Raw genomic sequence first — 15733 nt, forward strand, 5'->3', positions numbered from 1 at the left:
CTTCTCTTTGAAATATTGAAGTTTACATTTGTCTTCGTATCAGTGAATCATTTTTGAGATGTTGAAAGGCTGTTGAAAAAGCACCTGTGAGCCAGAGGAAGAAGGTACCATCAATGATTGAGTGTCTAGTATTTCACAGAAATAGGAAGGAGTAGATGAGCAGTTTTCTTAGATATGTGGGAACAGAGAGCTGACTGGTGACACGGAGCTGAGCTTTAGATGGTAAAGGGATCAGAATCAATGCCTGGACTATATAATCAGAAGCCAAAACATCTGAAAAAACTTTCAATATATGAACTAAAGAAGAACAAGCAATCAGAAAAGTCTTGCAGGAAGTCTTCCACCACCATCTCAAAGTGAGCATAATTCCAGGTCCTTTTTGCTTGTTTGCTCATTTGTTAAGTAATGGCTACATCTGTTCTTTATGATTCCCACGTCAAAGTGAGAGTTTCTTCTTCTGGACAAGGCTAATCCTTCTTTCTCTGCCTTGGACTTCACACAGTGCTACAAATCTTAGTCCCAATGTTCCTCACAAAGGTCATCAGGAAAAGCACTGTCTGAGAGAGACAGTCCCTTTTAGAGTCCCACTGAACCCATGCACTCCTCCTCTATATCACTTACACGTTGACCAAATTGACTGCAAATTGTGGTTGAATGGAGTCAGTTTCTACAAAAGTGGGAGGTACCCCATGCCAAGCAAAGAGGATAAAGTTCCCTTAGTAGACTTCCCCTGAGAAATGGTGCCCAGCAAACAGAATCCAGGGGGTTCTCAGACAGTGAGTAAGGGGAATATAGGAGGTGAGAAACAGGACACCCCTCCCACATTTCCAGAATACTGTGAAATCCTAGAAGGCAGAGATATATGCTTTTGTTTTTTCTATTTTCAATGCTTAGTCCATTGCCTGGTTTGTGGTATGCATGTTTCAATACGTGTGTTTCCTATGCTGATAAATGAATTAACTCATCAAAGAATGAGCAAATGAACATCCAACCAATTTTACTAAGACATGAAGGATTGAACATTTTGAGGTTTTTTAAATAGAGAACACATAACAGTTCATATGTAGAGCAGAAAGATCTATTTAAAAAGAGCAAATCATAGTTGCTATGGGGAAGCTCCATGGTCACAGTAAAGATGCTAGCTGAGGTTGTAGAATAAAACGGAGGCTGCATGGAGTTAGCTTGTGCCCTAGTAGTCTCCCTCTGAAAAATGGTGCCAGAGAAACAGAATCACACAGTGAGTAATGGGGCAGATAGGAGGTGGGATATTAAACTGAAACATGTGAGGATATTGGGTAAACCAGACAATCCAGATGGTCTTAGACATAAACGTGCAAAACAATGTGTCAGGGAAAGAGCACAGAACAAGTTGCATCTGACAAGAATAGGGTGGCAGCAGATGGATTTTGATGCACTGAACTGGGACTCTAAATTACCTCCTTTACAGTCTGCAAAGGATCAGTGGCCCTGCCACACAGGTCTTGAGATTGACACCATTATGCTTCATTTCTAAAGATGCGTATTTGCAGCACGTAGGTCGTATCAAATAAGTTATTACATAATACTGCACATTTGTCATTCTTTATATTTACTTAGAATGTACTTTCTTTAAAAATTACAAAGAACTGAGACATGTAGGAAACTGAGACAGGTAGGAAATTTGAGTTCTAGTATGTTAAATAATCCCTAAGATCAAACAGGCACGTATTGGCTAGAAATATCAACTAGAATTTAAATGTTTTTCTCTAGCACTTTCCCTCAGCATGGGCATGTTTCTCTAAGGCAGCATATAGACACAGAGACATAGAGACATGCTTGAGCATTGACATCTAACTTAAACATGATATAGGTTAACCAAATGCTGTTACAGGTGAGTAATGCATTAAAATGTAACAAATATTTTACCAAAAAGCATAAAACTACACTGTCTTTAAAAAATATCAAATAAGTTTATTTGAAATCAATTTTACAGATTAAGACTAATTTCAGGAGACATTATGCAAAAGGAAAATTATGAAAATAGGCCAACTTAAAGGAGAGGCAAGGTTAACAATTATTATCAACCATTTCACCACTGACATGAATTACTTCTGGATAATAGCAATATGCTTGAATCATAATGCATTATGTTTCTGAAAAAAAGTGCATTATAAAATATGATACACTTTTTGGACACATGAGTATATTATTTTTTTGTGCTTCTTAACAAGTTACCACAAATTTAGCAGTTTAAAACAAGTCAGTTATTATTAATGTTTTATAGTTGCTAGGAGTTGGGAATCCAGGCAAAATAATTAGCTGAACCTTCTCCTGAGGGTCTCATAAGATTACATTCAAGTTGTTGACTGGGCTGCATCCTCATCTGGAGGTTCAAATGGAAAGGAATGTCTGCTTCCATGGTTACTCAAGGTTTGGCAGAATTCATTTCCTTGCTTCTATGGGACTAAGGGTCATGGATTCTTTTAGACTATCCACTAGGGGTTGTCTTCGGCAATTACAGGCTACCCACAGCTCCTTGACACATGAACACTCATTTCATCAAGCCAATAAGAAAATTCTCTGCTATTTGAAGTCTCTCAACTCAGGGAAGACCCAATCTATCCCTTAAGGCTTTCAAGTGATGATGTTAGACCCACCCAGGACAATCTCCTGCTTGATCAACTCAAAATCTACTGCCTTGGGATCTTGATTAATTACCTCTGTAAAATCCCTACCCTTTGCCACAGTGTAACATTCCATCACTTTTTCTACATTATATGGGCTGGAAGCAAGGTACAGGTCTCACTCCCACTCAAGAGGATGGGATTATAAAGGCATGAACGCTAGGTTGAGGATTATAGGGATTCACCCTAGGGCATGTCCAATACCATAGATATCAGGCATTGTTAATAGGGAGAAAGAAGCTATTTTGCAAGGGGGAAGCAGGTGTGAATGGCCTAAACTGTTTTTATTATAAGGCTTTCATGCACTTCCCTATTAGAAACAATAAAGAGGTCTTTAAACCAGTTCATATGGAGATTTTACTATTTTATCACTATTGCTTTTTACATCTGTGCAGAATCTCCAGTAGCTCAGCTACAATATTCCCACCCCCAGACCCCTCCCCACAATAAGGCATTACTGAGGTTGCTTTGGTTTGCTTACTTTTGACGTCCTCAAAGTTGTACATATGCAAATATGAAAATCATTATATTATTAAAAAGGAGGGAAATACAATCTTTGACATCAAATAATTCAAATTTATATGAGGAATTATATGTATAAGGCTATAAGATCATGTTTATTAGCTTAAGGGAATCAGCCTGTATTGAGGCAATAATTAGCTGTTTGTGCCAGAAAAGAAAAGCTCATAGAAGTTATTTCAAGGAAGAATTTATTTTTGTGTGTGCATGTGTATCTGTTTATCTTGAAACTATAATCTCAAATACCAGAAGTAATTGGGCAAAATATGTCATCTTAAATTGTGGCTACACTTCAGTGATTTTTAAAGCTGAAAATCTTATTAGCAGTGCAAAGTGAAGAAAAGCACATTTGTGGTGAAGGTAAAGATAAAATGTCTTAAATGGTGCTGAATTTTTATTCTCAATTAATTCCCAAAGTATAAAATACAAGCATCTTGCTTTCTGAATGACACTTTCAGCTATTTTTAAAATCCTGATATAGGATAGAAAAAAAATCCACATAACTACAAATATAGGCTATATACTGTAATTACTGTAATGAAGCACCATTTCTGGGATTTTTTTCAAATTTAAATACAACCATCATGTTTTATGTATTAATTAGCAAACATTCAAAAAAGAATTTATATTTTCATCCTTGTCATCTTTTTCTCAATACTGAAAAATGCAGTCTGATATGATTTAAACTTATTTCAATTCAAGGGTAAGTGGAAGGGGAGTTATGACCATGTTGGTATTGGCCAGGGCTGGGAGAGGAGTGGTGGTCCTGTGTGTTTTGAAATAATATTGTAGTTAGTTTCTATTTCCTCCATTCAAGAACAATTACTAGAAAAAAAAAAACTAGAAATATACAAAGTCATTGCCCTGAGATAAAACACAGGATTGATAACAGTTATTTAAACTTTATTGACTATTAAACCACTTTTGACTTTTCTTTAACTTTAATAGCACTTTTAAAGTGCTCTCAGTACTTTGAGACTCAGAGGTTTCTTCATCTCTACTTGGATATTAAACATCAAGACTGTAAGCTATGACTCTGTTGCTCCTGGGAGAAAGAAGACGTCAGAGATAGAGGGAAGGGCAACAAACCACTGTGAAAGTGATGAGGAGAAGGAAGAGACAACTCTCGAGGACCTCCAGGACCCTAAGTCACTTGCTCACACTGTTGCTGGTGCCTAGAACTCACTAACACTTCAGATCTGCAGCTAGAATGTATATGATGTTTAAATTTTTTGTTTGTACCATATATGTTAAAACATACCTTTTCTAGTGAATTTTCATTATAATCTTTTAGTTTACAGTCTATCATAATATAAATATATCATGTGTTTTGATACATAATTATTAGCATATAAAGTATAGTTGCATTGAAAATGTTTCTGCTAATTATGGGCATGGAGCTGTTCTTAAATGCATCCAGGTAACCACAGGCAAGTATTATTTTTGATACCTTAGGATTCTGTATCGATTCCACTCCTACACTTTGTTTTTGTTTTTATAGAAGTAAAAGCTGAGAGAGCTTTTTTGCCATAAATATACTGATGTCTAGGAAAAGAGCATTGATTGTCTTTATGATGCTCAAGTCTCTAAAACCCATTCCTATTTTTCTAACAATACTCTTATAACCATTTGCCAACATAATGATCAGCTGGAAGCTTGATTAGTCTTCCTTAAAATCAAATTGGAAATCACCTATCTTAGGAGCAGTCTTGCTATCAGATCATTGGAGCTATTCACTTTTTAAACATGCAATACTTTGATTTGTGTCTGTGCTTGGCATTTCTGAGGTTTTATACCCTGTCAATTGGGGGTTATTTTGAAGGAAAGTCTAGAATGCCTGTGAGGTCTGTCTTGTATACATCAGGAGAGAGATGCTGTGAAAGGACATACGGAAGAGTAGAATGGAAGCTGGAGAGGAAGCTGACTTCGCCGCTGTTCTCAGGCTAACCCATCTTAAGAAAGAAGAAAAATAGAAGCTGAGAATATGAAAGGTTTGAAGACCACCATTGTAGGCAAGTCTACTTCTGAGCTCTGTTCACTAGGAAGTTCCAACTGGGCAAACATTCCTTGTACATAGATAACCATACACATGCTGTTTCTATCTGACAGATTAAGACTTCTTCACCTTGGCTGGATGGGGTGACTCACACCTGTAACCATAGCACTTTGGGAGGCCAAGGCAGGTGGATCACTTGAGGTCAGGAGTTCGACACCAGCCTGGCCAACATGGCAAAACCCCATCTCTACTAAAAATACAAAAATTAGCCAGGTGTGGTGTCATGTGCTTATATTTCCAGCTACTCGAAAGGCTGAGGCATGAGAATCATTTGAACCTGAGAGGCAGAGGTTGCAGTAAGCCCAGATTGTTCCACTGCACTCCAACCTGAGCAACAGAGCAAGACTCTGTCTCAAAATAAATAAATAAATAAATAAAAATAAATCACCTTATATTGCTTAACCTATAACACAACATACACTGTATGCTTCATATCACAGATACGTTCTGTGCCAAATGGGTATAATTATCTTCATTTTACGGATGAAATCACTAAGGCTCAGAGAAATTAACTGACAGTCTTACAGTAACAGTAAATTCTCTCCATTTTAGTGTGACGTTGTTCATTAAACTAAAGACAGGAAAAAATCACAATGTATTAAATATTCTAAAGAAGAACATGGAAGTTAGTTCATAATATTTAAATCACACACAACTCTGAGTCTTTCTCCTGATGGAAATGGGATTCTGCATCCTTATGGACAATCCAGCACTTTCTGCTGAACCAAAGTAAGAACTAAAGGTCCTTATTTTTTAGGGAACCCAGTATAAATGAAAAGGGTTGTCACAATACATTTAGATATCAAAGTACAGTGCTATGAGTCAGATAAAGCCAGAAAAAAATAGAATTTTAAAGAACTTTCTTCCTATTACCACTATAATGATACATCCTAAATAATGAACAGCTAACTAAAATGCACAAAGGGTTTAACCAGTGTGCTTGTGGAAATACAATACCAACCTGAATTTTTGATTGAGCAGTAAATAAGATTAAAAGAACATATGGGCCACATGTATGAGTCTTGAGATAAATTAATGCCATAATATGAAGTATCGGGAAGCCAATACCTTATCAATTAGAGAAGGGAGGACATCCAGAGAATGTTTACATTCTGATGACATTGGGAACATAACCAGTGTGCTTGTGGAAATACAATACCAACCTGAATTTTTGATTGAGCAGTAAATAAGATTAAAAGAACATATGGGCCACATGTGTGAGTCTTGAGATAAATTAATGCCATAATATGAAGTATCGGGAAGCCAATACCTTATCAATTAGAGAAGGGAGGACATCCAGAGAATGTTTACATTCTGATGACATTGGGAACATCAGAACCAAAGATACATTACAGGTAGAAGAACTTAAATTATTAAAATTAAAATTCATCAAGGGGTCATATTTTATTATGTTCTCTATAAATAAGTGAGAAGCTGCCTAATATTTTCCCAGGCCCTTAATAAGCTATTCAGTGTAAAGTTTTTTCTTTTATATTCATTGAATGCTACCTATAAAGTCTGTATAATTCAACCTTTAATTAGAGACCTCACAGAAACATTACAGTTCATTTAAACTGCAGAATACATTTGTGGCAAATAAGGGTTTTTCTCACTGAACTATGTATAACACATCCATCAGGCCAAGAATAACAAGAACAGACATATGGGGATTTTGTTAAAATGATAAGACCCCAACTTTTTCAGGGTCTAATTTTTCTTTCTGCAGGTTATAAAAATAAATAAAATCACACACACATAGAAGAAAACACATTGGTGTTTGTAGAAGTGACACCAAACACAACAGGCTTCCGTGATACAGCATAACCGACATTTATAAATAAAATATTCACATTTACTACTAAAAATCATTTTTTACCTTACTTCAACCTATTAAGGTAGGGAGGTCGGCAGATAGATTAGATATATAGATATGCATATAGATATAGATATAGATAAATAGAGCTTTATCCTGTGTTCCAATTTATCAGATTCTCCTCACTGCATTATGTCATATGTAAATTTGGTACATGTGAATTTTAAGTAGTTGATGAGAAGAGGGAGTGTTCTATGTAGCAGAAAGAGCACTGATTTTCGAGTCTAGAAAGCTGGGATTGAATCCAGCTCCATCAGGATATCTGTCAGTCTTGGTTCTGTTGCTGCTGCAGCAAATTATCACAAACTTTGTGGCTTCAAACGTAGATTTATTATCTTACATTTCTGGTAGTCAGAAGTCCAAAATGCTCTCAGTGGTCTAAAATCAGGATGACATTCCTCCTGGAGATTCTACCGGAGAAGCCATGACCTTGCCTTTTCCAGCTTCTACCAGCTGCCGGTGTCCCATTTCTCCCTTGGTAAAACCACCAGGGTGATGCCTGCTCATCCTCCCATCTCTCTGTTGTTCTCTATTCTGCCTCCTCAGCCACTTACAAGGACACTTTTGACTATATTAGGTCCACCTGTGCCACCCAGGAGAATCTCTTTATTCAAGGTCAGATTATTAACTGATTCCATCTCCAACTTTAATTCACCTTTGCCATGGACTCTAACATATTTGCAGGTTCCATGGATTAGAAATGAACATCTTCTTGCGGCCATGATTCTGCCTACCACTCTATCAGATGAAAGATTGTACGGAATCTGCTCACTGCCTTACATAATGAGAAAAGTAACCTTTATTTATAACATAAGAACATAAAAAAGTAAAGTTTTTAGTGTCCGGTACAGAGCTGACACTCAAAAATATGGGAAGAAGTACTGAAGAAATTTTGTAAGATTCCAGTAGGTATATAACATAAGTTAAAATTGATCCATTCACTATTATTCTTGGGTAAAACTGTTCATACTCCTGAGAACAGAACTAGCTGTACACTCATTAAACTTCCCCATTTAACAAAGAAACATGCTGCATTGTCAAACATCATGCTAAACATCAAAGTATAGACGATCTAGCGCATGTCCTTATCAACTTACGAGATCCACTGGACAATTGTTGTTTGTGAAAACAAGCTGGCCTATAATGTACCGTCAAAATGCTCATTAACAAATGCATAATAATTGTTCTGGAATTGTGCTAGACTACCAGTGCTTGGAGGTCAGTTTTGTTTCCTTTGTGTAAACTGGAACTATTTCCTGTTTACAGTGTTCTTCAGAGATTTGAATGGTATTTTTAAGTTAGAATATTTGACCTGATCAACTTAAAACAATCAGATGAAACAATATAAAAGACAAAAGGCAGACATCCACTTAATACAGGGCAGTGAGCAAATTATTGATGACTTTTCAGCACTGTAAAATTTTGTCCTTGAGAGCATAAAATTATTCAGCAGCTATATGGTCTTTATCTTGTATTTCTAGCATGAGAAGAGCAACCCACACTAATAGTAAGTTATATTATATACATTATACATTTAATAATAGGAACTTAATATTACCATACTAGATTAATTAAAATTAAATAGAAATGAAAGACTTCTGCTTTCTTTCTCTAATCTATTAACAGAATTTTTAAAATAAATATTGGCTTATGCATTTTATAGAATATTTTTATGGGTCCTAAAAATAACTTTAAAATACTGCTATGTTTTATAAGTTATAAATTTATTTTCAAATAATCAGAATTTCATAAACTTTATGATGACATATTTAAGTTACTCTTAAAAATGGTATTCTTATTTATCCTTCATTTTTGACATGCTTTTTTAAAATAGCAGTTTCTAAGAACACTCCCCATGTAACTCCATTATGGTCTGTATATATGCTTCTGTTTTTAGTGCATGAAAGTTTTACTTTCATCTTCATGTTCTATCGGTTGTTAACAATATTTCTCAAAAATAGTACTTTGACCTTCAGGTCTATATTTTCTCTCATCCTTTTTGAAGCTCTCTTTGGTCTTCTATGACTTTGCTTCCCCCTAATTTTTCTCTTTCCACTTCTCTGACATTTCCCCTTCTGCATGTTTTTTCCTCTGAGTTCTTATTATAGGCATTCTTTATTTTATGATTTTTCTCTGTATTTCAACCACACCACTTTACCTCTGTCTCAAAATTCTCCATTTTCCAAGTCGCTCCTTGTACCGTCCGGCAGGACAAACAACGAGGACGAAGGAGAGGGTGTCCATTTGTTTAACCAATCTTTCTGGAAGCCATCTGGCTGAATCAACCTCTTTCGCGTACACACATACTGATCCTCTGCCCCAAATGAGGACAGGGTCGGGTCCATGCCAAACGCCTGTCATAGGATCTTTCCATAGCACAGAGGCATATTGCTTCTGCGACGTGGAATGCCAATGCCGTTCGGCAGCAGAACGTCCTTCATTGTCCAAAGTTAAAAAATTTTGAATAAATAAAGAGTGTGATAAGAGGTTTCTTGGGGACCCCTTATGGGGGTACCATTCCTCCTTTTTTATTTTATTTAAAGTTGTTTTGAGTGTGAGGTGAGTTATTTCGACTATTCCTTGTCCTTGTGGGTTGTATGGGATTCCTGTAACATGTTGAATGTTCAGTTGCGTGCAAAATCGATTAAAGGCAGTGCTAGTGTAACCTGGTCCATTATCAGTTTTTATTTTACGCGGGCATCCCAGCGAAGCAAAAGCAGATAGAAGGTGTGCAATGACGTGTTTTGTAGCTTCTCCAGTTTGTAGGGTAGCAAAGATGTATCCGCTGCAGGTGTCAACACAGACATGTACAAATTTAAGATTGCCAAATTCTGGGATGTGTGTGACGTCCATTTGCCATAGGGCATTTGGGACAAGACCTCGGGGATTAACCCCAAGGTGTGGAACTGGCAAATGTGGAGCACATTGGGTGCATGTTTTTACTATTTGTCGGGCCTGTTCACGAGAGATGTGATGTAGTAGTCTGAGGGACTGTGCATTGAGATGATGTAGGGAGTGGGAATGCTGCGCCTGCTCTAGGGGATTGGTGGTGGTAGAGGTTTGTACTAGGAGAACGCGAGTTGCCAGATCTGCCTTTGCATTTCCCGAGGCTAATGGTCCAGGCAAACCAGAGTGAGCACACAAGTGCCCAATATAGAAAGGATGAATTCTTGAGATTAAGAGTTGTTGAAGCTGATAAAATAAATTGGCAGCAGTGGATGCTTGTCTGATAATGGGGGCTGTTTCTAAGTTGGGAATAGATAAAGCAATGTATGCGCGGTCAGTATAAACGTTAAGAGGATTGTTGTGAAATGTGGAAAAAGCTGCTATAACTGCATGTAATTCTGCTAGCTGAGCTGAGGAAGAGTGGGATTGAAAACTAACAGTTTGATTTTTAGCTACAAAGGCTGCAAGCCCCGTGGATGATCCATCGGTGAAGACCGTAACCCCATTAGGAATGGGTTGTGTTTTTGGAATTTTGTGTTTTTCGGGAAAATAAACTCATGTTTGTTGACAAAGTCAAGTAGTTTATCAGGTGGATAGTGGTTGTCAACAATTCCAGTAAATGAAGCAAGCGCTATAGGCCACATCTCAGTACTTTGCATAAGCCAATGGACTTGATTCTTTGCATAAGGCTGGATTATAATAGCCGGTTCCTGGCCAAAATATTCCTTTCCTAGGGTTCTTCCTTTGATGATGAGGCTTGCTACCATGCGGTAATAAGGTTCAATTACTTTAGCTGGTGTACTGGAAAGGTGGACCCACATCAGTAGAGCAGTCTGCCAAAATACAGCTGTGGGTGACAGAGAAGTGTGGCAGATGATGAACTGAAGGGGTTTGCTGATGTCAAAGAAAGTAATAGTTTGTTGATTAATTGCCTGATTCACTAATTCAATTGCTAGCCTAGCTTTAGGGGTAAGTTCTCGTGGAGAAGTAGGATTGGGGTCTCCCACTAAGACGTCATATAAAGGCTTAAGATCTGCCTTGCATAATTTCAGGTAAGGCGTTAGCCAATTAATGTCTCCTAGTAGTTTCTGAAAATCATTAAGTGCTTTTAAGCGGTCTAACCTGAGCTGCACCTTTTGGGTTGTAATTCGAGCTCCTCTTAATTGAAAACCTAGGTAAGTATAAAGGTCTGTAAGTTGTACTTTTTCTTTGGCAATGACTAGCCCCCACTGGGTAAGGGAATTTTGTAAATCCTTGAAACAAGACAACACATTTGTACCCTCTTTTCCGGCCAGGAGTATGTCATCCATGTAGTGAATGATGTATATATCTTTCCAGGCTAATCTGACAGGGGAAATAGCTGAGGCTACATAGGACTGACACAGGGTGGGGCAGTTTGCCATGCCCTGTGGCAATACCTTCCATTGATATCTATGCATAGGCTCTTTGAAATTAAGAGAAGGAAGGCTAAATGCAAAGCGCTTGCGGTCCTCAGGGTGGAGAGGAATGGTAAAAAAAAGCAGTCCTTCAGATCTATGATAACTTTGTAATATCCCAAAGGTATGGCGACTGGAGAGGGGAGGCCAGGTTGTAAAGCCCCCATAAGAACCATGGACTTATTTACTTCCCTTAGGTCCTGCAATAAACGCCGCTTTCCAGACTTCTTTTTTACGACAAAAATAGGTGTATTCCAGGGAGAATTGCTAGGTTCAGTGTGTCCTGCCAGCAGTTGTTCCTGTATCAATTGCTGAGCAGCAGCCAACTTTTCTTTAGAAAGGGGCCATTGGTCAACCCATATAGGTTTGTCTGAAAGCCATGTGATTTTTTTCAGCGTGGGCTACAGGACAGACCTCGACCCCCAGGGAAAATACCCTAGTCCGGTACGATTTGTTTTGCCAGTGGCGGGCAATGGTTTCAAGGGACCGGTTTGGTTTTTTCCCAACCCAGTGCCGGGGACATATCCTTGTCTTAACATTCGAGTAGTTACTATATCATTAGGGCTACCAATAATCATTCCAAGTTGAGATAACAGGTCTCTTCCCCATAGATTGAAGGGCAGGCCATCTACTATATATGGTTGTATATGACCTGAGTTTTTCTGATTATCTTTCCAGCTTAATAATTTAGAACTCTTTTCCGGGTTTTTTGTTTGACCTATGCCCGTAAGGTTGGTAAGGGTAGGAGTACTGATAGTACCATTGTTCCTTAAGCCCATCTCTAGTTCTCGTTCAGCCATCTCCAGCTTGTGATAGTGGACCTGTAAGGGCTACATTTTTATAGCCTCGATATGTGTCCTAATAAATGCCATGACTTTATTAAATATGACCGGCCCAATAGAAAGGAGGAGAAGGAGGCCAAGCAGTGGGCCGAGAAGAGGGAGGACATAGGGAAGAAGACCATTCCACCCTCCCCAAAGTGGGTTATCAGCAAGCGCTTTTCTCCTTCTTGCCAAATCTTCTTGCAAGGTTTTTATCTTGTCGCTAATAATTCCTGACTGATTGACATAAAAACAGCACTTTTCTCCAAGGGCCAGGCATATTCCTCCCTTTTCGGCAGTGAGAAAATCCAGTCCACGGCGATTCTGGAGGACAACTTCTGCAAGAGGGTCTATTTGATTTTGAATAATATTTATGGTTCCTGAAAGCACCCCCACATCATTGATAAGTTGCTCAGAGAGAGCTTGGTAAGAACGTAGGGAATAGCTTAACCCTGCGGTACCGGTTCCAACTCCAGCAGTCACTCCCAGGGCAGCTAGGAATGGGAGGAATTGTAAAGCTCTTTTTCTACGCCCTGCTATGAAATCAAAACTGGGACTGGGTACGGCTGTGTCTCCGGGAAGGACACTGGCCTCTGGCAGAAGGAAGGCAGGTAAGCAACTGCCAGTCCAATTGTTAGGGAGATAAGTATAAGCTAGGTTGTTGCCACATACAAAAACTTGACCCAGTGGGGAAATGATTTCCTGACTAACATTGGTACAGTTAGAGCAATTGCAAGCGAGCCATACCGACCCTACGTCCAGGTCAAAGGAATTGTTTCTAGGGGGTTTACTCAGGCAGGTGACATTGATGCAGTTGATATGATGCAACTGGACAGGAAAAGGGAGGCTATATGTTCCATTTGTAGCACCAGATATTGAATTACTAGGTATTGCTACGGGAAGAGGGGGGCCAAACGTCATACAAAGCCAGCAATCTGAGTTGTTTAAATATCCAGAATCATTGACAGCCTTGGGCATAGCTTCTAGAATGCTTCGGGTATTTGAACTCAGATCTTGGGATCTAGGCCTTGGTAGGGCTAGGGGATGGTATGATAGGGATGGAAACAAGGCTTGCAAGGTTTTCCTAACATGGTGAGCCTTCATCTGGTCATGGGGTCCTCCCCCATCACTAACACCGACCTGGGGAGAGGATGACCAACAGATGGTCTGTCCAACTTTATTGCTGGGGCAAGAGGCTTGAGCGAGCTTATAAGAGACACCGTAGGGGGATGGGATGCTGTAATCTCCCCCAAATGTCTTTGCACGCTTAGAAAGTAGGACCGCGGTGAAATACGTCTGGTTTTTATGTTGGCATTGTGCAACTGACTTATAGCATGACGAGTGAACAGAAGGGGTATTATAATCAACTGTTCTAGTTGCATTTGGGTAAGGGGGAGCCAGGGGGTACTATGGCGACTATTGCCTTTCTAGTACGTACATAATGGGGTTTTGCACCTATACCAGTACTTGTTTTCCCATTAGTAAGATAAGCTGTCTTGTCTGAGCAATCCTGGGATTGCTTTTTTTCATTACTAATAGAAGTTGAATTTTATGCCAGATTTATTAACTGCAGTAATATCTTATTCTCTATCAATGATAAGCCTTGGTACAGTGAGTTTAAGACACCATTGAACTTTTATAAGCTTCTCATAATCTTGACATTCTTTCATGTATGCTTCCCAGAAGAAATGACATAAAAATGTGGTGTTAATGATTTTGGGAAAAATACTAAATATGAACCTTATATGATTTTTAATATATTGAGTCAGAAACTAGAAGTATTAGAGATTCATGTTAAAAATGATACAAATCTGATAAAACATAAAGTTTCCTTAAGATGCTTATCATTCATCACCTAAAAGTTTTTAATATTAAAGCTCTTACGAAACTCTAAATGAAAACAAAAATAAAAATTATGGATGAACTCATCCATCTAAAATCCTTTTTACTTTTCTCAGTAAACTCCTGGAAGGACTTTCCATTCAAGTAAATGTCAAAGTCATTATTGGTGGTACATCTAACAATCCATCATTTTGTCAATGTTGCCCAGCCTTTGAATAGTTATCATTTATATTCAAAATATTTTCACATAAATATTGGATTTGAAGATTTTTCAGTGATATTCTAAACTTAAGCATTGATCAATGTGCTCACATGTTGTTTTTCACTTTGTTTTTTGTTTTTCTTTTTGCCAAACCATGGATCAAAATCGTTAAACTGATGGATTGTATTTTTTAAATATTAGAAAGTAAAACAGTACTAGGAAAAGCAGGATTTCCTAATATTTATTTCCAAAGTTCCATATATTGTGGACTGAATAGCAATGAATATATACAAATAATTGCATACGTTCATTATTTGAATTTGCATTTAAAGTGGTTTCATATAGTAACATGATAAGGGTATCCAATCAAGTAATAATTTATACTGAAAATAATGAAAGAATGTATATTTGTAATCTTTTGAATGTGGTTGCTTAAATGACATCTAGGTTTTAATTAAAAACTTCCTTTGTAGAGACCTATGATAGTTCCATAATTTAGTTCACCATGGCAATTTGAGGAGAGAAGAAAAATTATTACTAATTAATTTTAAAGCTATTTTCATTGGTGCCTTTATTTACAATCCATTAGCTCAGAATTCAGAAATTATTTTTCTAAGGTAGAGCAGACTTGGACAGAGAAATAAACTTAACTAGTTTTTTTTCTTATTAAGACTTATCTTCCACAATTGAAAATAACTAGGGAAACACAAGTATGTTCCTGACTTACTAGACATCAAAATTCTCATTGTTATAGTATTTATTTAATCTTTGGAATTTAATTCACAAACACCATGGCAAATTCCCCATTCATACTCAAAAATTATTAATTATAGGACTTAATAAATCTTAATTACAATTCTTTGTGGTATAAGTCACTTGCAAATAATTAAAATATCACTTAATAATATCCAAATCTGTATCAATTTAGATCAATACCAGTAAAGCAGCATCACTTGCATCATTTGACAGGTGACAATTAAAATAAAAGTTGTAGATATATCAAAAGTTCATAACCTCTTAATAATCTTAGGCACCTATTTTTAGAGACAAGTTTTATATATATATTTACACACATATATACATACATATATATGTATGCATGTGTATATGTGTGTGTATATATATACGATGTCTAGGTTTTAATTAAAAACTTCCTTTGTAGAGAACTATAATATTCACCATGGCAATGTGAGGAGAGAAGAAATATTATTACTAATTAATTTTGAAGCTATTTCCACTACTGCCTTTATGTACATATATATATGTATACACATACACATATAGATATATAGATATACACTCTCTCTGTACACACACACACACACACGATATATATGCTTCAAAAACGTGTGGCGTCAAAGTTCCAAGATACCTG

Source organism: Aotus nancymaae, unplaced genomic scaffold (genome assembly GCF_030222135.1).
Source record: "Aotus nancymaae isolate 86718 unplaced genomic scaffold, 86718_ANA_hifiasm-v0.15.2.pri h1tg000020l, whole genome shotgun sequence".
Lineage (NCBI taxonomy): Eukaryota > Metazoa > Chordata > Mammalia > Primates > Aotidae > Aotus > Aotus nancymaae.